Here is a 25,500-nt window from a genome sequence, read left to right as displayed (position 1 = left end):
GAGGATGCTGGAATTAATTATGAATAACTGTTATGACTAGAGATGTGGTTATGGTCATACATATAATGGGTGCGTAGGCACGAGTTTCTATAGTCGGTTGAAACTAATACCGTGTGTTGATGTGAAATCCAGGCCTTTTGAAGATGTTTGGAGTGTACGAAATTGATTTTTAAAATTTCTAAATGTTGATAAAAGAGATAATCGCAACTTAGATGGTGTTGTCGGACCATGTTAAATTCGAGGTGGCATAGAATCACCAGCGATTATGTGAGTAAGAACACACTCAATAATTTAATGTCCTCAGAATAATTCTTGGCACATTTGAGGACGAACGTATGTTTAAGAGGGAGAGAATGTAATGACCCGACTTTTCGTCTTGTGAATTAGCGTCCCGTTCAACGACTTAAAGTCCCAAGCAACTTTATGATGCGTATTATGACTTGCGTGTATGATTGAGTTTGATTTTCGGATAATTCGGGATCAAATTGGAAGAACAATTCTTATTTAAGAAGCTTAAAAAGAAAAGAGTTGACCGAAGAGTTGACTTTTGAGAAAACGACCCTAGAATAGATTTTTGATGATTCCAATAGTTTCGTGTGGTGATTTTGAACTTAGGAGTGTGTCCGGAAAATTATTTGAAAGCTCGTAGCTAAATTAGGCTTGAAATGGCTAAAATAAAAATTTAAGTTTGAAAGTTTGATCGGGGAGTTGACTTTTGATATCGGGAGCAGAATCTGATTCTGAAAAATTTAATACCTCCATTATGTCATTTATGACTCTTGTGCAAAATTTGATGTCATTTCGGATTGATTTGATATGTTTCGGCATGAGTTTTAGAAGTTGAAAGATTTAGAAATTTATGAGTTCGATTCGTAGTGTCATTCATAGTTTCGATGCTGTTTGATGTGGTTTGAGGCCTCGAGCAAGTCCATGTTATGTTTTAGCACTGATTGTTATAATTGAAAGGGATCCCGAGTGGCTCGGTGAGCTTCGGGGTGAGTTTTGAGCGAGCTCGGGCATTTCGGCATTCTAATACTGTTCTAGAACTTTTGGAAAAGTGCGGACCGCACAATTTTAAGTGCGGCTGCATTTCGGAGGAAAAGTGCGGACCGCAGAGAACAAGTGCAGACCGCACAATTTTGTGTGCGCCCACACTTCAGAGGAAAAATGCGGACCACACAATTTGTGTGCGGCCGCACTTCAGGGGTTCTGCAGGTTCGATGGTCCGACTTCAAAGGCTTTTATCTTTTAATCCACAACGAATTTGGAGATGATTCAAAAATAAAAGTTGTATTCCTTTGAATCTAGTTTCCATAAAGATATAACACGAATTATTTGGACATTTGTACAGAAAGTTATGGGAATTTTACTGAAGCCTGGTAATCTGTCACAGTGAAGTGCGGCCGCACTCAAAATTGTACGGCCGCAGAACTTGAAAATGTGCGGACCGCACATTGGGAGATCAGACGTGGTACTATATAGCTGAGGGTTAGGGTAAAATTTCATTTTTGGACTTTGGAAGCTCGGTTTGTGGCGATATTTCGTGGGATTTTCAAGAAATTCATCGGGGTAAGTGATTCTAACTCAGATTTGGTTAACATACATGAATATATCATTGTTTTCATCATTTAATAAGTATTTTGAGATGGAAATTTGGGGAAAATTATAGAAATTTCATAAAATAATTTTTTTTGGATTTGAATACTGATTCAGAGTCGGATTTGAGTAAAATTAGTATGGTTGGACTCGTATCGGAATGGGTATTCGGATTTCGTAAAAATTCTGTCGGGTTTCGAGAGGCGAGCCTCGCGTTGACTTTGGTTGACTTTTTAAAATAAAATTTTAAGTTGACATTTTAGTATCCAGAATTATTTTCGATGAATTTTAATGAAGTTATACAATTAATTTGGATAGATTTGAGATGTCCGGAGGTCAATTCAAGCAAAAAGGCGATTTTGGAATATCGGCATAACTTCAAAAAGGTAAGTATCTTGCCTAACCTTGAGTGGGGGAATTACCCCTTAAGCATTGAGTTGTATGTGCCATTTGTGTAATGTGAAAGCCGTGTACGCGAGATGACGAGTACATACATGGTTTATATGTGCAATTATTATTGGTTGAAACTTGTAGACGCCCTTATGTATTAGATTGAAAAATTGATGGAACTTAGTAAATCCTTGAATTGTTATGTCCCATTTCTTGTTTGTCAAATTTGTACTTTATATGATAATTTGGTGTTATTGTCACTTGCATTTTTATGTGAATTCCGTGTGTGGTTTATTTGATAATTTTCTTGGAATTAAATTCATTATGGAATTCTTATCTGCAAATAATTATTAAATAAGCTTGAATAGAGGCGTTAATATTTTTATCAAAATTTTGGATTAAAGAAGGTGTTGTCCTATGTTGAGTTACTTTTCCATCTCTGTTGTTGTTTTGAGGTTATATATACGTTGTGCGGATCCTTGGGCTATTTGTTGAGAAATTTATTGATTTTTCTATATCTTTGAAATTGGTTGTGGTCATTGGGAAAATTATGATATGAATTCTTGTATTGTGTTGTCGCTTAAACACTCTCCTTGATGTTATTTATGCTTCCTACCTTGCTTGTTAATGATATACATGTGCTTGGTAAGGAAGAGTGTAAAGCACGAAGGGTGATGCCGTGCCATTTGATTTATATTATCATGTGAGGGAGAGTGTAAAGCACGAAGGGTGATGTCGTGCCATTGAGAGTGAAAAGCACGAAGGGTGATGTCGTGCCATTGAAAGTGTAAAGCACGAAGGGAGATGCCGTGCCATTGAGAGTGTAAAAGCACGAAGGGTGATACCGTACCATTTCATTTATATTATCAGGTGAGGATGATAGTAAAATCACGAAGAGTGATTCCGTACCATTATTTTTATATTATCATATGTTCATGGCACGAAGGGTGTTAGACGAGGATAAGATACATACATTATATTGTGATATCTTTTCGTTGTGTATTTATTCAGGCCTTAATCTTGAGATGTTATTGTGCACCTGGGTTTTCTATGTGACTTGTAGTCGTTGTTGCTTACTGTGTGCCTCCCACTTTATTTCTTTTATTGTTATTGACTTTTCTCCCACCTAGTTGGTATTGTTATATGTATGCATGGTGAGAAAGAGATAAATGCACGAAGGGTGTTGCTGTGCCAATTGATTTGATCTATGTTGAAATTGGGAGCATGTCGCTATTGCCAGGCAGATTATGTTATATGGGATCGGGTTGCATGCTGCAACATGTATGGTTAATATTAAATGGGATCGGGTTGCACGCCGCAACAAATATGAAATGTGGGTACGAGGCGCCTGGGAAAATATGATGATGATATTGGCACGTGAGTTGTCCGTGCGGTTGTGATAGAGATAATTGCACGAGGTGCCAGGGAAATATGAAAGTGGGATGAAACCCGTATTTTATGATTATGAGATGAGGTGTCACAATGTTACTTTTATTCGAAGGATATTACTTGAAAGAGTTATATTCGAAAGACATTTATTTGAAAGACTTTAATTTGAAGGATATTATTTGAAAGAGTTATATTCGAAAGATATTTATTTGAAAGAATTATAATTGAAAGAATTATATTCGAAAGATAATTATTTGAACGAATCATATTTGAAGGATATTTAATTGAAAGAAGTATGTTCGAAATATATTTATTGGAAAGGATTATATTCTAGAGATTTCTATTGAAAAACTTATAGATAAATATGTATATTTTGAAGAAGTTGATTATTGGTTGTACTTATGTTCATTACCTGTTTGAGCAATATTAATGGTGTTCTTGTTGCCCTATTGTGTATATCAGTGGTTGATTAGTGTTTTCATCATTGTTATTTATTTCCTATTATTTTTATGTACTATATTGCATAGGTTATTAGACTAGTGAGTGTCTTGAATGTATCTCGTCACTACTCCATTGAGGTTAGTTTTGATACTTACTGGGTACCGACTGTGGTGTACTCATACTACACTTCTGCATATTTTTGCACAGAGCCAGGTATTGGAGATATTGGATTCGGACAGAGATTAGAGTATGATCGCAAGGATTCAAGGTAGGATTGCTTGGTTGTCGCAGTCCCTTGGAGTCTTCCCATTTTATTGTACTATTAATTATTAATCAAACATTATTGATTATTCGATCCTTGAGATTATTTCACGTATTCAGTTAGAGTTCGTGACTCAGTATTACCAGTCTTGGGAGGTTGTTTGAATATTTTCGTTGTTAGTTTGACACTTGTCTATATAAAAATAAATGGCTTGAATTGTTATTATAATCGGCTTACCTAGTCTTTGAGACTATGTGCCATCACGACGCATGTGGTTAGATTTTGGGTCGTGACAAAAATGGGGCATCTATCTGCTAGATTCTTCAAGCCATAGGTCTAAGAAGTCATCTGGAAACAATGTAGTTTCATTACCTAAAGCAATACAGTCTAGTCATGTTGTTTCCCTCTCTTCAGTTTCTTTTCCTGTAAAAGTTAATTCCAATTTAAGGCTGTGGCATCTTAGATTAGGCCATATGTCATTTTCTGCAATGAAAAATATTAGTGTACCATCTATTTCATCTTCTGTATCCAATGTTAATTATCAGTGCAGTATATGTTCTTTAGCTAGACAAACAAGAATTTCATTTCATTCAAGCAGTATCACCAACAAACATATATTTGAATTAATTCATATTGATCCGTAGGGGCCATATAAGACAACTACCTATAATGAATATAGGTACTTTCTTACCATAGTTGATGATTATAGTAGGGGAACTTTGACTTTTCTTTTAAGCACAAAAAGTAATGCTTTTTCAGTATTAAAGGACTTCATGGCCACGGTAGAAAGACAATTCTCCACCAAAGTGAAAATTATCAGATCCGATAATGCACTAGAATTGGGTGCAAGTTTAACAACCTCTGAATATTTAGTTTCTCGAGGGATCATACATCAAACTTCATGCACTGCTAACCCTCAACAAAATGGAGTTGTTGAGAGGAAGCATAGACACCTTTTAGAGTCAAAATGGAAATTCACTTTTCATGTTCTCGAAAAATTTGATTGTAGTAGGTTGCCCTCTATGACATCTCCATTGGACCCTTCATGCAAGCTTAGTGGTGAATTTGGTAACTTTCTTTCTGATCCAACTATCTATCGCCGACTACTGGGCAAATTAAACTATCTCACTCACACAAGACCGGACCTTTCTTATCCGGTACAACACCTCAGTCAATTGATGCAGCAGCCCCGTGTAACTCATTTTAATGTTGTCCTATGAGTCGTTAGATATCTCAGAACCAACCCTGGACAGGGTATTTTCATGTCCTCTGACCTTCCTTCAAACTACTTTCATTTTGCGATGCGGATTAGGGATCTTGTGTTGATTCATGAAGATCTATCAGTGGTTATTTTGTCACTATCGATGGATCTCCAATTTCATGGAATCAAAGAAGCAAGCTTTAGTGTCTCTCTCATCCGCAGAGGCAGAGTATCGATCTATGAGGGGGGTAGTTGCCGAAGTAACTTGGTTAACTCGACTTCTGACAGATCTAGCTACACCACCTCCTCTCCTGGTTCCTATTCACTTTGATTCACAAGCTGCAAGTCACATCGCTCGGAACCCCGTATTCCATGAGCGAACAAAGCACGTTGAACTTGATTGTCATTTTGTGAGGCAACAATTTCTCTCTAGTTTGATTTCTCTGTCATTTGTGCCATCATCCTCTCAATTAGTCGATATCTTCACCAAACCACTCTCTAGGCCACCCAACAATTCAATTCTCGGCAAGTTGGGCGTCGCTACACTACCCTCCAACTTGAGGGGAAGGGGGGTGTTGGAATAGCATCTATGAAGCCTCAATTGCCTACTTCTTCTTTCACTTCTCATAAGAAAGAAGACCAGTCGACTATGAAGAGGAAAGAGGCAGATGGATTTGGGGACAGGGTCCAGAAAGAGAAAAATGGTCCAAAAGTTGAAGACCCAAGCCCAAATTCTGATTCTGGACAAGGGACACGTGGGAACACTAAAACTGTTAAATTGAAAGCTGATGAGGACCATAATAGTTGTCCGATTGGAAACAAAAGATAGATGTAATACAAATTTGGATATTCCTAACAGTATACAAATATTGTACAAAGCTATAATTCATAGCCAATAGGTAGTGCAAGTGTAAATCTTTTCTTTTGCTCTCATATGTTACAATACTTGTATAAATACTAGAGTCTTACATCAATAAGATTATAACGATCCGACCGGTCATTTTGAGCTCTAACGTGTTGTTCGGCGGTTTGAAGCCTGGAGTAGCTTCACTTTATGTATTACGAATTGTATGTGTGATTTGAATTAAATTTCGGAAAGCTTGGAGTTGATTTGGAAAGAAAATTCTAATTTCGGAAGCTTTAAATTGGAGGAATTGACTAAGGTTTGACTTTTGAGTAGACGACCTCGGAATTAGGATTTGAAGGTTCGAATAGCTTAGTATGATGATTTCTCACTTGGTCGTATGTTCGAGTTGAGTATCGGGTGGCCCGAGAGCATTTTAGCGCTTATTGTGGAAGTTGGCATTTTGAAAGTTTTAGAATTTCTTAAGTTTAGTTTGAGGTAGACTTTGGTGTTATCGATGTCCATTTGGGGTACCGAGCATTGTAATAGGTTTGTATCGTGATTTGTGACTTGTGCGTAAAGTTGGGCATCATTTCGGGATATTTAAATAATTCGGACGCGTTCGGCAAAATTTAAAATTTGAAAGTTCAAAGAAAGTTTTCGATCATCGATTCATAATTTTGATATTGTTTGGCGTGATCTGGGGTATCGACTAAGTTTCTATCATATTTTGGGACTTTTTGGTATGATTTGACGGGGTCCCGAGGGGCTTGGGTGTATTTTGGATAATTGGTTGAGAGACTAGTAAAGTTAAGAAATTTGGAGTTTGACCATGGTCAATATTGGGTCAAGACGACCTCTTTTCAGTGTTTTGAGTGCGCGAGCAAGTCCGTAGCGTGTTTTATGATTGCAATTTATATATGATTTGTGTCCTGGAGGTTCCGGATGAGTTTTGGGGTGGTTTCGGATCATTTCGGAGAAGTTTGGGTTTGCTGGTTTCTGACGAGGCACTGTTCATGCGCAATTGCGAACACTGTTCATCGCAATTGTGAATACTGTTCATTAGAGTTTACTGTTTATTTGCAAATGCGAACTTGGGCAGAAAACTTAAGGATCGAGACTTTGTCATTTTTCCATTTTCGTTTTGTATTTTGGAGCTCGAGTTTTGGGCGATTTTGAGGAGTTCTTCACGACTTTGACTTGGGTAAGTGTACTATATCCTAAATTGATTATATTTCATGATTTCATGGTTATATTCATCAATTATTAGTGAATCAATTGGAAGAAAATGAGAATTTTGGCAAAATCTTTCAAAAACGAAAAAATGAAGATTTGGAGGTCGATTCGTTGTCGGAATTTGATAAAATTGGTATGGTTAAACTTACATCGGAATGGGTTGTTGGATTTTGTGAGTTTTGTCGGGTTCCAGGCTCGTGGTCCCAGGGGGTGACTTTATTGACTTTTCGAGCGGAGTTCAAAATTGTTATAACTTGATTTATTACGAGTATTGGAGTATATTTTTATTGGTTTGCACATTGTTTGACCAGTTTTGGAGTGACGAACATCGATTTAAGGTGTTAGAGTGGTGTTGGAGCCGGTTATAGAACTTCAGAGTGAGGTAAGTCTCTTGTCTAACCTTGTGAAGGGAAAACTACCCCTGGGTGATATTTATTGTTATGTGCAACTAGTTGTGGGTGCTACATACGCATGAGGTAACGAGAGTCCGTACGTAGCTAAAGCATGTTTAGGTCTGGGTAGACTTAGGACTTTATCATGTAATATTTGAATTGTTTGGACTCATTTTGCTAGCTTAATTAATTAAAATTTTAACTGAAATTGATTTAGAAAAATATAAATATATTAGGCCGAGTTTTATCACCTTGAGTTGTTGCCAAGATATTTGATAAATGTAAAAGGGTATATTTATGTAACGACCCGACCGATCTTTTTGAATATTACAACCCCGTTTCCCCATTTACTGTTAAAATTGGGTTTTACAATTATTGTGTGACTTGACGGGGCAATTGATTCGGGTCCGGTGAGGTTTTGGAATGAATTGGAATACTTAGTTTCAAGGTTTAAAGCTTGAGTTAAACTAGTGACCGGATGTCGACTTATGTGTAAACGACCTCGAAATTTAATTCTGATGATTCCAATAGCTCTGTATGGTAATTTTGAACTTAGGAGCGTGTCCGAAAAATTATTTGGAGGTCCATAGTGGAATTTGTCTTGAATTGTCGAAAGTTGAATTTTTGGAAAGTTTGACCGGGGGGGTTGACTTTTTGATATCGGGGTCGAAATCCGATTCTGGAAATTGGAATAGGTCCGTAATGTAAAATGTGACTTGTGTGCAAAATATGAGATCAATCGGACGTGATTTGATGTGTTTTGGCGCAAGTTATAGAATTTGAAGTTTCAAAGTTCAATGATTTCGAATTGAAGTGTAATTCGTCGTTTCGATGTTTAGGCGTGATTTGAGGCCTAGAGTAGGTCTGTGTTATGTTATGGGACTTGTTGACATAATTGGTTGAGGTCCCGGGGGCCTCGGGTGAGTTTCGAACAGTTAACAAATCAAATTTGGACTTAAGGAAATACTGGAACTGCTGCCTACTGGTGTGATCGCATTTGCGGCAATTTTGATCGTAGATGCGAAGCCGCATGTGCGCGAGATCAGTCGAAGAAGAGGCCAAGAGTGGGACTGGTCAGTGCTCATAGGTGCGAGGAACTTTCCGCATCTGCGAGGCCGCAGGTGCGAAGGTGTTGGCGCAGATGCGGACTGGGGCTAGCCTGGGGCGAAGCAAGTGCGAAGGGTTTGCGCATCTACGAGCCCGTAGATGCGAGGAGGGCACCACAAATGCGAGGTTTTGAGAGGTTGGCATTGTCCGCAGGCACGCAATTTGTTCCGCAAATGTGGATGCCCAGGTGCGAGCCTAGGCACCGCAGGTGCGAAAATGCCTGGGCAGTGTTTAAAACGAGGGTTCCGAGAATTTTTCTCATTTTTTGGATTTTGGAGCACGTTTTGGGTGATTTTGGAGAGGAAAGTTTCCACACAACTTGGGGTAAGTGTTCTTAACTCCCTTGTGATTATATTCCAAGAATTAATCTTCATTTTTGGTGTAAGATTATTGAATCTTCAAGAGAAATAGAAGAAAATTTCTATAATGTCACAAAACAAAAGTTTCAAGTTTGAATCCCGATTTGGAGTCGAATTTGAGTGAAATTAGTATGGTTGAACTTGTAATTGGATGGTTGTCGTATTTTGTGAGTTTCGTCGGATTTCGAGATGTGGGCCCCCCGGGTGACCTTTGGGGCGTAATTTTAAATTTTGTGGAAAATATTAGCATTTTAATATGGAATTAATTCTTATAAATTGTGTGGACTGAATCAAATTAATTGTGGTAGATTCGAGCCGTTCGGGAGTTGATACGCGTATAATGGGATTTCTGGAGCATTGTTTAGCTTGCTCGACTTTGGATTCAGCTTGTTCGAGGTAAGTAACTCTTCTAATCTTGGAGTTGAGGGTATGAACCCTGAATATATGTATTTTGTTAATTGCTGGGAGGTGACGTACATGCTAGATGACGGGCGTGTGGGCGTGCACTATAGAAATTGTGATATAATTATTTTTGTAGAATTTTATAGTTAAATAATCTTGGCATTTTCCATGCGGTTTTATGTGTTAAAGAAATTGAGTTGAAAAGCATATTAAAAATCATGTTGAGGCTATGTGCCAGTATTATTGGGACCCACAGAGGTCATATTGCTGTGAATTATTGTGTAAAATTGAAAATTCATACTCAGTCATATTCATTTCATTGCATATCATATCTCATTCTCTGTTGTTATTTATTGATACATCATATCATCATTTTGGGCTATTTTTCATGACATTATGAGCCCGAGAGACTGGAGAGATTGATGACTGAGTGAGGCCGAGGGCATGATTTGTGAGGATATTTATGGGATCGGGCTGCACGCCGCAACATGTTGCATATTTATGGGATCGGGCTGCACGCCGCAGCATGTCTGATATCGGTCGAGGGGCTGATTGTGAGGATGAGTGTGGATCGGGGCTGCCCGCCTGCAACATACTTTATTGTTATAGCACGTGAGTTGTTGTTGTGGACTATTAGTTTTGGACCCGACCTTGGTGGAAGCTCGTCACTACTTTCAACCTACGGCTAGGTTTGTTACTTACTTAGTACATGGGGTCGGTTGTACTGATACTACACTTCTGCACATTGCGTGCAGATGTTGGCTGTTGTTGTTGCTGTGCTCGATGGTTGCGGGACTTGAAGATGTACCTGCATTCCTGTTGTAGCTGCCTCTTGTTCAGGGTAGCCTTAGATTTATAAAAGCTCTGTTTATGTATTATTCAAACAGACTATGTATTTATTTCATTTCCGCTTTGTATACTCTATTCTTAGTAGCTCATGATTTGTACTACCAGTTCTTGGGGATTGTACAAGATTAAGACTTTTATTCACTTAAATTGCTTTAATAATTTTATTAAAATTGGATAGTTGGTAATTGGCTTACCTAACGGGATGGGTTAGGTGCCATCACGACTAGTTGGATTTTGGGTCGTGACAAGGTAGTATCAGAGCTCTAGGTTCATAGGTTCCACAAGTCATGAACAAGTGTCTAGTAGAGTCTTGCGGATCGGTCTGATGACGTCCATACTTATCTTCGAGAGACTACAGGGCATTTAGGATATATACTTCCCATCTTTCCTTCCTTATCGTGTGGAATTGATTCAGCTTAAAATATAACTTTTTGAATTCCTTTCACGTATTCGTATGCGCACATGAGCACTCGGTATCAGTTATGCATCGCCGTCTTGTGATTTTATGAACGAGGTTTAAGATATGTATTCTGTATTTTGGTGTCGGGCCAGTCTGGAGGACTTGAGGCCAGGTTTAGACCGCAGCTTAGGCTCGGTAGCTTCAGTTGTAACCTGTATATTTGGACTCATATGTCCGATAATATCCCTATGAGTGGAAGTTGTGGCTCGATGAGCGGCGAAATGGCTTTGTGATGAGTATGATGTAAATACGGGATGCGTTAAGACGATTTGAATATGACGAGAAGTGTTTCCTTGAAATGTAAAGGAAAGGCTATTGGGTGCTTGATTTTCGAATTGATGTGGCATACAGTCTCCAGTATGAATGTTTTGAAGGATCTTTCACATTGTTAAATTTTGGGGTAAAACTAAATTCTCACGTCTGGTTAATAAGTTTGGACTCAGATAGACTAAGTGATTGCATAGTAATTGTGAATGCGAAAGGGTATAACAAGATACCAGATTGAGGCTAAGCATGTGGATTATCCCCTACGGAGTAATCTACGTAGGAGTATTCCTTATGATGTGAGTAAAGAGTTTCTTTTCTGCCGACGGGGTGTATGGGTGGAGATTTGAATCTGAATCCGGTTGAGAAAGATGACTTATGTGTTAAGAGGATGCATATGAGCTTAGCGGATGATTGAGGTATTTTTATGGTTGGCGTTGTATGAACTTGGGAAGAAGTTTCATTGGACTGACTGTGGTATTATGGCAGTAAGAGAGTATTGGTATTGTGAGTTATGGAATGTTTTAATCTATGGCTTTGAGCCAAGTGGGGGAGTCTGCTATTGACAATTTGATTTCATGGTTAGGTGTTAAATTTTAATTTTGGTCTGAGGCATACTTGTGGGTTAGCTATGACTTGCAAAAGTTGAGATCGAGGATGACTCGAATAAGGAAATTCCTGGTTAAGGATTATATTGCACGTATGAGTAAATGAAATTCGCGGGATGAGTGAGTTGTTATTGGTGAATGATGTAGTGTGCACAGAGTATGAATTTGATATGTGGTGTTAAAGTAGAATTACTTCTTTGAGTGTTGTGGTGCTAATGAGGCACGTGTCTTTTGGCCCATTTGGGCGGTGCAATTAGATTTGAGCAAAGTGGGTGACTTCCGAGAAAATTTCAGTGGGTTTGAGAATTATATATAGCAATTGAGAATGTTTTCGGACTTGTGTATGGATTCTACATTTTTGTGTAAGGAAGGTAAGGAGAACAATTTCAAATTCACATAAGGTATTCTCAGAGTGATTGATATAGTTGTGGTATTTTTGAAGGTGCTTAAGAAGAATACAATTGCTTATGGGTCGTAGGGCGTTGTGGTTCTATGCTAAGGTTTGTAGGGTGAGTTGTGGTTAAAGCTCATGGTATTTTAGCAAGAAGAAGTATCAATCTGAAGACAAATTCGGAAGGGACTCGGAGAAAATAGGACAACTGGGTAGTAGGTTGGATCAGTATGGTAATGTGTATGATATATTCTTTGGGTGCTTATGATGTGGGGGTTTTCTACAGGTGATTTGTGGCAATACACTTGGACTTGGCGACTTGCGTGGCTTGGTCGAGTTAGAGGAATTTAGTTTTAAGGGCTTGATTATGTGCAAATGGATTCCCAAGTATTCTTGATGGTTTCTACCGGTGTGGAGAATGTGTTGTGTATTGTGATTTCCTCCTGGAAAGAAGCAAGAGAAAGGTTTCTAACTAAAATGGTATGTAAATTATTGGTGACTCAAAGTTGATAATAAGATTCTTTTGCTTTTCACATGATGGCAAGATAGATATTATGTGTTGTACGAAAGTTAGATTTTCATGACAAGGTACAACATAGACGGTTTCAAATAACTAGACGAATACTATTACTACTTGGTGTTGTATGAGAAAGGGGCAGACTTCAGAAGGCGCATTGTATTTTGACTTACAGATGTATAACTTAGTATTGCGGTACTCACATGGTTGATAGACTGTTGATATTCAAATTTTGTCAAGTGGTACAGAAGAACTTTTAAAGTATTTCTCGTGAGATGATCGTGTATGCGAGAGGTGTTAGGCATTCGGGCGGTGGAGATAGAATCAAATATGGTGATTCGTGTGTTCTATGGATTTGGAGATTGGGAGTTCCCAGGAGCAGATTATTTCATGGTTGTGGACTGTGAAGTTGTGGCTGGAGCTAGCCGGATGATGAAATGTGTCATGATTCAGTCATTATGGATTTTCGGAGGGATTTTTTATCTATTTGTGGGTAACCCGAGTTGATTTGGGGTCCATAGGTAGGCCCAATTAAGATGTGTATTCTACACCGAGCCGAAATGGTTGGCTCCATACTGCTATTGTTAAGGGATGTATCATTCGGTTAATGTTGAGCTTATTTGTGTTCTAAGATGATCTATGAGTTACTATTTTATGCTACGAGGAGTTGTGATTCATTGGTTATGTGCACAGATGGTGCGGTTCTATTTGAGATTTATAGTGTAATTTAAGCGTGATGAGTATTTAGGTATTGCATGATCGATTGGGTAATGGTTATGTTCTTTCAGGTTTTTGTGTAGCATTTTTGTCATTTGCCTCTCTGTGGTTATTGATTTTGAGCAGGGTGGCTCGGGGTATATAATATGGACCAACGTTTGGATGGGGACACACATTGCAGCAGAGCTATGTTAAGGTATGAACCTTGTGTTAGAATCGGGTGATGGTTCTACGGTATATGATGAATTTTCAGTATTTCGTTGTGGCGGTACTTGTTAATCTTGCGAGGCAGTTCTCTCATTTGAGTCATTTTCATGACTGAGTACATTTGAATTGTTGCGTATTAGTACACGGATGGCACGAGTTGTGGCTCTGAGTTATATTGGTGAGGCATGTCTATGGAACATCTGTGTTTAATAATATAAGGTCATTGGACCTAGAATGGGTACTATCAGGTTTGATTTCGGTATATTCGGGAGTATAATATTGAAAGTCGGCTCATAAAGGGATTATGGTTCTGGTTGGGGCGAGAGGGCTCCGTGACTTGTTGATCTGGTAAGTGGTCATGAAATTTCGTGTTTCTTTTATTATCAACAGTGTACGAAGGTTTTGGGATGAGGTTTGGTTCGATATGGGTTTAATACTAGTATGCGAGTTGTGTAATATGTTAGGTGATTATGTTCGTGGTTATGGTGATAGTTATGGCTTGATACAGCTTGTTCAAACTCATAAAGTATGTAAATGTAAGATTCGTGTCTTGAAAGAAATTCTAAAGGTTGGAAATTAAATTCCAAGGTTTATGGGCTAGAGTTAAATTAATGAATTTAGTTGGATTATGTTGTCAAGCCTATATGGAATAGGGTGACGTGGGTTCACCCCGAGTACGTGTGTGGTAAGATGGAACAGTGATTTGATGGCTTGTAAACAACTCTTGGTACGTTCGAGGACGAACGTATGTTTAAGTGGGGGAGAATGTAACGACCCGACCGGTCGTTTTGAGTATTACAATCCTGTTTTCCCATTTACTGATCAAATTGGATTTTACAGTTATTGTGTGACTTGCCGGGGCAATTAGTTCGGGTCCGGTGAGGTTTTGGAATGAATTGGAATACTTAGTTCCAAGGTTTAAAGCTTAAGTTAAAATAATGATCGGATGCCGATTTATGTGTAAACGACCTCGAAATTTAATTCTGATGATTCCAATAGTTCCGTATGGTAATTTTGGACTTAGGAGCGTGTCCGAAAAATTATTTGAAGGTCCGTAGTGGAATAAGGCTTGAATTGCCGAAAGTTGAATTTTTGTGAAGTTTGACCGGAGGGTTGACTTTTTGATATCGGGGTAGGAATCCGATTCTAGAAATTGGAATAGATCCGTAATGTGAAATGTGACTTGTGTGCAAAATGTGAGGTCAATCGGACGTGATTTGATGTGTTTCGGTGCAAGTTATAGAGTTTGAAGTTTCAAAGTTCAATGATTTCGAATTGAGGTGTAATTCATCGTTTTGATGTTGTTAGGTGTGATTTAAGGCCTCGAGTAGGTTTGTGTTATGTTATGGGACTTGTTGATACAATTGGTTGAAGTACCGGGGGCCTCGGGTGAGTTTCTGATGGTTAACAGATCAAATTTGGACTTAAGAAAATGCTGGAACTGCTGCCTACTGGTGTGAGCAAAGCCGCATGTGCGCGAGATCAGTCATAGAAGTGGCCAAGAGTGGGACTGGGCAGTGCTCGCAGGTGCGAGGAATTTTCCGCATCTGCGAGGCCGCATGTGCGAAGGTGTTGGCGCAGATGTGGACTAGGGCTGGCCTGGGGCGAACGCAAGTGCGAAGGGTTGGCGCATCTGCGAGCCCGCAGATGCGAGGAGGGCACCACAGATGCGAGATTTTGAGAGGTTGGCATTGTCCGCAGGCGCGCAATTTGTTCCGCAAATTCGGATGCGCAGGTGCGAGCCCATGCATCGCAGGTGCGGAAATGCATGGGCAGTGTTTAAAACGAGGGTTCCGAGAATTTTTCTTATTTTTTGGATTTTGGAGCACGGTTTGGGCGATTTTGGAGAGGAAAGTTTCCACACAACTTGGGGTAGGTGTTCTTAACTCCCTTGTGATTATATTCCATGAATTAATCTTCATTTTTGGTGTAAGATTATTGAATCTTCAAGAGAAATAGAAGAAAATTTTTATAATGTCACAAAACAAAATTTTCAAGTTTGAATCCCGATTTGGAGTCGAATTTGAGTGAAATTAGTATTGTTGAACTTGTAATTGGATGGTTGTCGTATTTTGTGAGTTTCGTCGGATTTTGAGACGTGGCCCCCCGGGTGACCTTTGGGGCGTAATTTTGAATTTTGTGGAAAATATTAGCATTTTGATATGGAATTAATTTCTATAAATTGTGTGGACTGAATCAAATTAATTGTGGTAGATTCGAGCCGTTTGGGAGTTGATACACGCATAATGGGATTTCTGGAGCATTGTTTAGCTTGCTCGACTTTGGATTCAGCTTGTTCGAGGTAAGTAACTCTTCTAATCTTGGAGTTGAGGGTATGAACCCTGAATATATGTATTTTGTTAATTGTTGGGAGGTGACGTACATGCTAGGTGACGGGCGTGTGGGCATGCACTATAGAAATTGTGACATAATTATTTTTGTAGAATTTTATAGTTAAATAATCTTGGCATTTTCCATGCGGTTTTATGTGTTAAAGAAATTGAGCTGAAAAGCATATTAAAAATCATGTTGAGGCTATGTGCCAGTATTATTGGGACCCACAGAGGTCATATTGCTGTGAATTATTTTGTAAAATTAAAAATTCATACTCAGTCATATTCATTTCATAGCATATCATATCTCATTCTCTGTTGTTATTTATTGATGCATCATATCATCATTTTGGGCTATTTTTCATGACATTGTGAGCCCGAGAGACTGAGAGATTGATGACTGAGTGAGGCCAATGGCCTGATTTGTGAGGATATTTATGGGATCGGGCTGCACGCCGCAACATGTTGCATATTTATGGGATCGGGCTGCACGCCGCAACATGTTTGATATCGGCCGAAGGCCTGATTGTAAGGATGAGTGTGGATCGGGGCTGCCCGCCTGCAGCATACTTTATTATTATAGCACGTGAGTTATCCGTGCAACACGTGAGTTGTCCGTGCAGATTATAGCGCTTGGGCTGAAAGAGCCCCTCCGGAGTCTGTACACACCCCCAGTGAGCGCAGATACCTACTAAGTGCGAGTGCCGAGTGCTGAGCGACTGGGAGGCATGAGTGATTGTGTGGTTTGCCCCAGGGGCTGTATATGAGTGATGTTCTGCCAGAGGGGATGTTTATGATTTTATCATTGAGTTGCATCGCATTGGCATGCACACATGACATACAGGCATAGAGATGTATTTCCTCGTGCTGTACTGCATCACATCATTCATGATTTTTCACACATTTTTGACAGATGGGCATAGTGATGCATTTGTTTTTACATGGGTTATCCGGAAGGAAAATGAAACATTTTATTTAGTATAGACAAGATTTTGGGAGGAATTTATTGTTTTCAAACTATTCATATTTTTGACAACTCCGGCAAAAGATTTGAGTTTTCACTGATGGATTTGAAAGTAAGAACTATTATTTTTGAAATCATGATTTGGCTGAGTATTTTATCCCCGAGTTACTTCTCGTATTATTTGCTTTATGTTGTTATGGATTGTTGTGGACTATTGGTTTTGGACCCGACCTTGGTGGAAGCTCGTCACTACTTTCAACCTACGACTAGGTTTGTTACTTACTCAGTACATGTGGTCGGTTGTACTGATACTACACTTCTGCATATTGCGTGCAGATGTCAGTTATTGTTGTTGATGTGCTCGATGGTTGTGGGACTTGAAGATGTACCTGTGTTCCTGTTGTAGCTGCCTCTTGTTCAGGGTAGCCTTAGATTTATAAAAGCTCTGTTTATGTATTATCCAAACAGACTATGTATTTATTTTATTTCCGCTTTGTATACTCTATTCTTAGTAACTCATGATTTGTACTACCAGTTCTTGGAGATTGTACAAGATTAAGACCTTTATTCACTTAAATTGCTTTAATAATTATTATTGAAATTGGATAGTTGGTAATTGGCTTACCTAACGGGATGGGTTAGGTGCCATCACGACTAGTTGGATTTTGGGTCGTGACAATTTATTATTGTACCCATATACTCTGTTGTAAGCACGTGTCTCGTAATTCGATAACTTACTTCCTTTCTTGTGGAGCGGGCCGGACACCTCGGTAGTATAATAGATGAATTTATGGTTCATGTCGCTCGACCCTCGGCAGTGTACACATTATTCTGGATCGGGCCGAACATTCACGAGATTATCTTTTCACTGATGCCCAGCATTTTATATGGTATTCCTTATTCATTTGATATTGGCACTTGACATTTTCTGAGTCATTAAGGTAGAATACAAGATTGAGAAATTGATACTTTAAAAAAATTATTTGGAAGATTATGTAACTTACAGATTCACCCCATTATTGATGTGTGCTTCATATCTGCTTGTGAATTATTATATTGCTTTATTGGACCTCTAGTAAGTGTCGATGTCGACTCCTCGTCACTACTTCTCCGGGGTTAGGCTAGATACTTACTAGGTACGCGTTGATTTATGTACCCATGCTGCACTTCTGCCCTAAATGTGCAGAATCTAACAGGTACATTTGGTTATCATCTTGGCGCGTAGGCGTACCTGTTGAGGGGACTTTATGTGAGCTGCATTCCAGGCTACGCATCGCAGTCCACATAGTCTCTATCTTACTATGTATTTTATCCTGTCTATTTATATTCTGGACAAATGCTGTATTATTTATTGTACTCCTTACAAAATGTCCATGCGCTTGTGACACCGAGGTTTGGAGTTATACTAGTTGATGCTTATAGTTTCGTATGTTATTATCACCTTCCATTTATTTTATAAACTACAAATGTTGTACGTTCCTGTGGATTTGGAAGTGTAAATCTCCTTCCTTATTAAAATCTATATTTTCGAAAGAAATAAAATGAGTAATTAAATTGATAAATCACAGTTGGCTTGCCTGACGATGGCGTTAGGCGCCATCACGACCTATAGTGATTTTGGGTGGTGAAAAAGATATACAGAAAATTCTCCTAAATTTTGTCTTTCAATCTCTACAGATTATGTGTTGGGGTTTTGTAATGACGCTTTTAGGTGCGGTTTGTTTTGGGTTGATGTTGCCGCTTATTGAGTTGATTTACATGAAAGCAAAGCAAACTATTACTTATACTACAGTTCTGGAAATTCATATGATTATTGGTATTTCTGCTTCTGCTTTTTGCACCGTGGGAATGATTATTGTTGGGTCTTGATGAAAGAAAGTAGGGTAAATAACATAGGAAGATGACAAGAAAATAAAAAAGAGTATACTGAAATATATGTAAAAGGAACTGAAGATAAAAATTTTATGTTAATTAATGCATTAGGACTACAAGTTATATGAGAAATACTAACTTAAAAAACCTAAAATTCAGCACAAAATCTGCTGAAAATAACAAACTCCTAGAGACTAGTTCATTCCTAAAGACTAGTTCAAAATTATTTCAAATTCAAACTAAATTACTGTAGTTGACACACCTCCTTTTTTCGAAGATAAGGGAGTTTTTCCAATTAAAGTGACATTGTTCGAAATGAGATTATTTATTTAATTCAGAGTCGAAACTTGGAATAATTATTATGGTGTCTCAAGCCACCGGTTTATTTTAAAATCTCAAATCGAGGAAATTGACTCTATTTATGGTCCACGAACACAGAAGACCGAGTAAGAAATTTTGTTAACCCGGGAAAAGGTGAGGCACTCCTGAGTTCAGTGATTTTAGTACGGTCGCTTAACAATTAATACTTGGCTTAATTATTTGAATTATTACATGTTTTGAACTTGTTGTGCATTTTACCTTTGACCGCTTTTAATTATGTATTTAAATCACTTTTAATATTTATGGAGTTATTTTGAATAAGTTACGATGTCGTACACTTGTCATTTTGGTATACATTGCTAATCGCGCCACGTAAAATGCACCTACGATTTACAACATGTTTATCATTATTATTTAAAGTTATGGTCGAGTCGCGTAAAATGCGCACTCGAATTGGAGATTATGTATCATGACTATGCCATGGGAACCGTACTCATAGTCACAATGATTTATTATTGATCGCGCCTAAAGTAAACTACGAGGTTCATGAACTATTTATTTCCTAAGATTTGAGATTTGTTGTGAGGTTATGACTTATGGATATGAATTTATTTGATGAACAAAGTGTTTTTGAGGAGTTAGTTGACTAACCATTTATAGAAATGAGCCAAATTATTGAATTCTTGACTATAAACTAACATATCAATTAAGTAAAGGCTAGCACGATTCAAATTGAGCCCAAGTAGTTGTTATATCCAAAAGGTCAACTGGCAGCTCATTTAGTTCCAAACCAAGCGGCCCACCCAAAGTTAGATGGTCTACTACCTTGAAATCCATTTGCACAAAATTATGGCCTAAATCCTTTTGCTGAAACTATTAGTTACTACCATTGCCTAAATAAACGTTAAAGCCCAAATTTAATGTTCTTAATTGGCCCCCCATACTGCCCATTTAACAGATGAACCATTATTCTTACAATTCATGACTAATTCAAATTTTAATTAATCAATACTATTCACTTGATCTCCATAGTTAATCAAAGAGAGATAGCAAACTGAACTAAATCAAACTAAAGAAAAGATGATGAAACAAATAAATCAAGGCAGCAGAATGATCACATGGGACAGACCAAACAGACCAAACACGTCAAAAACAATGGAACATTTAATTGAAAAGAGAAAATGACTAAAGCAAAAAGGCAATATAGAAATAGGAACTGACCTTTTTAAAGAGAACTTCAACCAATCTATTCTCCAATGTTAAAATCGGTACAAAGTCTCTACAACAATCATATCAACAAAATTTGTTCGGGACTCATGAACCAAGACTGAAGCTCGCTCGAACCTAACCTTGCCGGCGGACTCGAACTCAACTTTGGAACTGTTGTTTTTGTGCGAAAAAGGGCTGTTCTGGGTCTGTTTTGGGGAGATTTAAGGAGCTTATTTTGATGGATTTGTGGCTATTTTTAGCCCAGTTTCCATGGATTTAAGAGCTATTTTTCAGCTGCCTTTAGAGCTATTTTTTGGGGGTGATTTTGCGATAATATTTGGTCAGTTTTCATGGCTGTTTGGGCTGGTTTCAAGCAAGTTTAACAACTGGATTTTGGAGAATGATTTCAGGTTATTTGTGGTGGTTTTGAGACCGGCTTAATGGAGGATGGTGGCTGGTTGGTGGTGGCTGAATTGCTGGGATTTTTAAGGCTTGTTCTTAGAGGAGGGAGAGGAAGTGAGCTCGTTTTTTGTGCTCTCTTTTCAGATCTGTTTTCCCCCCAATTTGCTCTATCTCTCTATCTCTCTATCTCTCATCCTCTCCCTATCTATATCCACCCCTATCCTTTTTTATGTGTTATGTATGTGTTTATATAAAAGAGTCGAGGGAGAGAAATCAGTTGGAGGGAGACGGGTGTGAGCTGCGTGTGTGTCTTGGGGAGAAAAAAAAAAGGGTGCAAGTGCAAAGTTTGTTATTAAAAAAGAATCTTTGCAACTTGGCCATTTCTAATTGGCTCTTGTTTTTTGTTTCATTTTCAAATTCTCTTCTTTGTAAGACAAATAACGAAAAATATAAGGATGAAATATTTGCTAAAGTATCTCTTAAAAGAGAACATATTTTTTTGTGAGTTTTTATTTTCTTTTGAAAATGAACAAAAACTAATATTCTAAAAATGTGAACTTTTTGTTGGTTTCCAATTTTCTCAAATAAAACCTATAAGAAGGTGAAACAAAAACTAAAATATCAAAATTAAACTTAAAAACTATTTAAATACTAAAAATGATAAAAAAAAAATCTAAGTATGGTAAAAAATTAGGTGCTCACAGCAGTAAATAACTCTTAAGCTGAAACAGTAAAATTATTTTACTAAGAACAGCTTCTAAAACATATTTCTAATAACACTCCTCCTTGCTTTTGAAGCTACAAATTCTGAATTTGTGCCTTGTAAACCTTTAACTGGAAGCGACTTTGTACGTAAATCTGCCAACTGATCTTTGAACTTGCAGTAAATCGAGTTCACTTTTCTATTTTGCTGCATCTCATGATTGTCAATAAAATAAGTTGGCTCTTATTTCGGCTTCATTTGCATCTTGCCTTGAGACTTGTCAACTTTCTTCCAGATTTGCATTTTCCCTTGAGGCTTGTCAACTTTCTTCTAGATTTTATTTTTCTGAAATATTGACAACTTCTTCCTTGCCTCATTTTCACATATGTCCTCAGTTGGAGGATTATCTGCACTTTGTAGATTCTTTTGGCTCTATTCTTCATCTTCTGTTGGATCAAATGAGAAGTTTTTACCTCTCATTTTAACCTTTAAAATTTCAAGTCCAGTTGCATCATAATGAAACGATGTTTATCTTCAAAGGATACTTTAAATCCCTTTTCCATTAGTTGTCCAATACTCAATAAATTTTTATTAATATCAGGAACATAAAGAACATCTGAAATTTTCTTAGTACCTGAATTTGTTGCAATTGCAACAGTTCCTTTTCCTTTAGCAAGAATGTAATCACCATTCTCACTTCTAACTTTCTTATTTCTCATAGACGTGAATTCTTTTAAAAGATTTCTGTCATATGTCACGTGGTTTGTACAACCACTATCAATAAAATCAAATTTCTTGGTTGAAATAAGAGTTGCCACAAATAAGTGATCTTCTTATTCATTGGCGACTTGGGCATCTACTTTAATGCTTTGGAGATTTGCCTTTGCAAATTATAACTTCATGACCAAGCCGGTTGCAGATTTTACACTTTGCATCTGGCTTCTTCCAACATTTGAATGGTGGATGACCGTTTTTGCCACAGTGCTGACAAGGTGGGTAATTTTTTTTTGCATTATTACCCTTGCTTTGAGTTTTGTGGTTGGCTGTCAAGGCTCTTTCAACCATACCATCTTGCCTCTTAAGCCTCCTTTGCTCTTGTGCCTGCAATGTATTTAACAATTCTGCGAAGGTAATCTTGGATAGATCCTTTGTATTTTCCAAGGTAGTTATGGATACTTCATATTTTTCGGGCACCGTAACAAGAATTGTTTCAACAATTCTTGAATCTTTAAATTTAGTACCAAGCAACCTTACCTTGTTAACAATGCCAAGCAACCGATCTGAGTATTCTTTAACGGTCTCAAATTCTTTCATTTTCTGCAACTCGAATCCCCTTATTAAATTCAACACCTTCATGCCTCGTATTCTTTCAGCTCTTGTATATTCTTCCTTCAGATAATCCCAAATTTCTTTTGCTGATTTGAGAGCCATAACTCTCGTGAAAATTATTGCAGACACACCAGCAAACAAAGTTGCTTTCGCCTTTGATTTCCTGATTTTCTTTTCCTTGTGACTCTTGATCTGGGCCAAGGTGGGATTGTTAGGCAGCGGAAGAATATCATAATCCTCTTCCACGGCTTCCCAAATATCTAAAGCCTTCATTCTCACTGCCCACAATTGGTAATTTTCACCATCAAAGATTGGAGGAGCCAATTTAGAAAAACTCGTTTCAGTCTCCATCTCACTCAAGAAAAGATTTTACTTAGGTCCCTTAAGAAATGGCTCTGATACCAATTGTTGGTTCTTGATAAAAGAAACTAAGGGAAATAACAGGGGAAGATGACAAGAAAAAAAAGAAGAGTATACTGGAATAAATGTAAAAGGAACAGAAGCTGAAAATTCTATGTTATTTTACTGCATTTGGACTACAATTTATAAGAGAAATACTAACTTAAAAGACCTAAAAATCAGCGCAAAATCTGCTGAAAATAACAAACTCCTAAAGACTAGTTCACTCTTAAAGACTAGTTCAAAATTATTTCAAATTCAAACTAAATTACTGCAGTAAATAACTCTTAAGCTGGAACAGTAAAATAATTTTACTGAGAGCAACTTCTAAAGCATATTTTTAATAATTATTAACAAGGATTTTCAGGTATATATCCTTTTCGATCTTGTTTAATATTTTTCGAATTCATCAAGTGTAACAAAGGCTTTTTTTGCAGCAATTAAAGTCTCAATTAAATGCATACACTCATGTACATGTAATCTCTATGATAATACTCCATACATCAACATGGATTTCCAAAAATTCTCTTTTTCCAATAAAGTGGCAAACTATCCTAGAAAGTTAATAAGCAAGAACAAAATATTAGAAAACTATTCGCGCATTCCGTTTGGACATAAGAAATTTTTCTCTTTTTTTCATTTTTTTTTTTTACTTTTTTCAAAATCAGGATTTGTTCATAAGATTTTTAATTTTCACTTGAAGATGCATTTTGAAAATTTTCAAAAATTTGAAAAACTCCAAAAAACTGTTTTACAAAATTTTCACTCAAATCACTCACAAAACTTCAAAAAACAACCCAAAATTATATTCATATCCAAACACAACTCTAAATTTCAAATACCATTTTTACTTGAAATTTATTTCACAGTATTTTGGAATTTTATAATTCTTATGTAACGACCCGACCGGTCGTTTCGAGAGTTATAGCCCTGTTTTTCCCATTTCTACTTATTTTTGTGTTATTCAGCTATATTATGTTATATCGGGTTAGTTGGTTCGGGTCCGGAAAGAACTCGGAGTGAAATGAGACACTTAGTCTCATAATTGAAAATTTTAAGTTAGAAAAGTGGACCGGATATGGACCTATATGTAAACGACCTCGAATTTGAATTTGGATGATTCCAGTAGCTCAATATAGTTATTTTGGGCTTAGTAGCGTGTTCGAAATATTTTTTGGAAGTCTGTAGAGGAATTAGGCTTGAAATGCCGAAATTTTAATTTTTGAGAAGTTTGACCGGAGGGTTGACTTTTAGATATCGGGGTCGGAATCCGATTCTGAAAATTAAAATACCTCTGTTACGTCATTTATGAATTGTGTGCAAAATTTGAGGTCAATCGGACGTGATTGGATAGGTTCCGGAGTCGTTTGTAGAAATTAAAAATTTTAAAGTTCATTAGGCTTGAGTTGGGGTATAATTCATGATTTTAGCGTTGTTTGAGGTGATTTGAGGGTTTGACTAAATCCGTATGATGTTTTAGGACTTGTTGGTATATTTGGTTGAGGTCTCGAGGGGCTCGGGTGAGTTTCGGATGGTTAACGGGTTGGATTTTGGACTTGGAACTCTGCTGGAATTTTTCTGATGCACCATCTGGTTTCCTTCATCGCGTTCGCGAGTGGAGCCTCGCGTTCGCAAAGAGGAACTGAGAGACTGGCATTATTTGCTCTTCGCATTCGTGAAGAGAAGCTCGCGTTCGCGAAGAGTGGACTGGGTGTGCATCGCGAATGCGAGAGGTGTTATGCGTTCGCGAAGAAGAGAGGAAGCAGCCGAATACCCCAGGCAATTGATGTACGCGTTCGCGTAGGGGGTGTCGCGTTCGCATAGTGAGGGGGAACGAAGCATCGCGTTCACGATGGGTTGAACGCGTTCGCGTAGAAGGCATTGAGGCAGAGGCATTTGGTGCTTCGCGAACGCGAGGGTGATGTCGCATTCGCGAAGGAGGAATTTGGATGGGAGCTATTTTGTGCTTCGCGAACGCGAGGCACTGACCGCGTTCGCGAAGAAGAAAAGCCTGGGCAGTGAGTTTAAGTTCTGAAAATGGGACTTTGTCCCATTTTCAGTTTTTGATGATTTGGAGCTCGGATCTGAGGCGAATTTGGGTGATTTTCAGAGGAAACAACGGGGTAAGAGTTCTTAACTCAATATTTTTTAAATTATTCGAATCCATGGTTGTTTTTATCATTTAATTGGTGAATTGAGTTGGGAAAATTTGAAAACCCTCTTGATTTAAATTGAAGATTTGAGGGTCGAGTTGGGGTCGGATTTTGGTAAAATTGGTATGGTTAAACTCATGGTTGAATGAGTTTTCGGATTTTGTATCTTTTATCGAGTTTCGA

At 37.9% G+C, this 25,500-nt stretch overlaps 1 pseudogene; it reads left to right on the top strand.

The window, feature by feature from the left end:
- The window catches only part of LOC142167083 (purine permease 1-like), a 65,900-nt pseudogene that overhangs the window by 23,996 nt on the left and 16,404 nt on the right, over nt 1–25,500 (top strand).

Source organism: Nicotiana tabacum, chromosome 12 (genome assembly GCF_000715075.1).
Source record: "Nicotiana tabacum cultivar K326 chromosome 12, ASM71507v2, whole genome shotgun sequence".
NCBI classification, from domain to species: domain Eukaryota; kingdom Viridiplantae; phylum Streptophyta; class Magnoliopsida; order Solanales; family Solanaceae; genus Nicotiana; species Nicotiana tabacum.
This window is presented reverse-complemented; position numbering and strand designations above follow the sequence as displayed.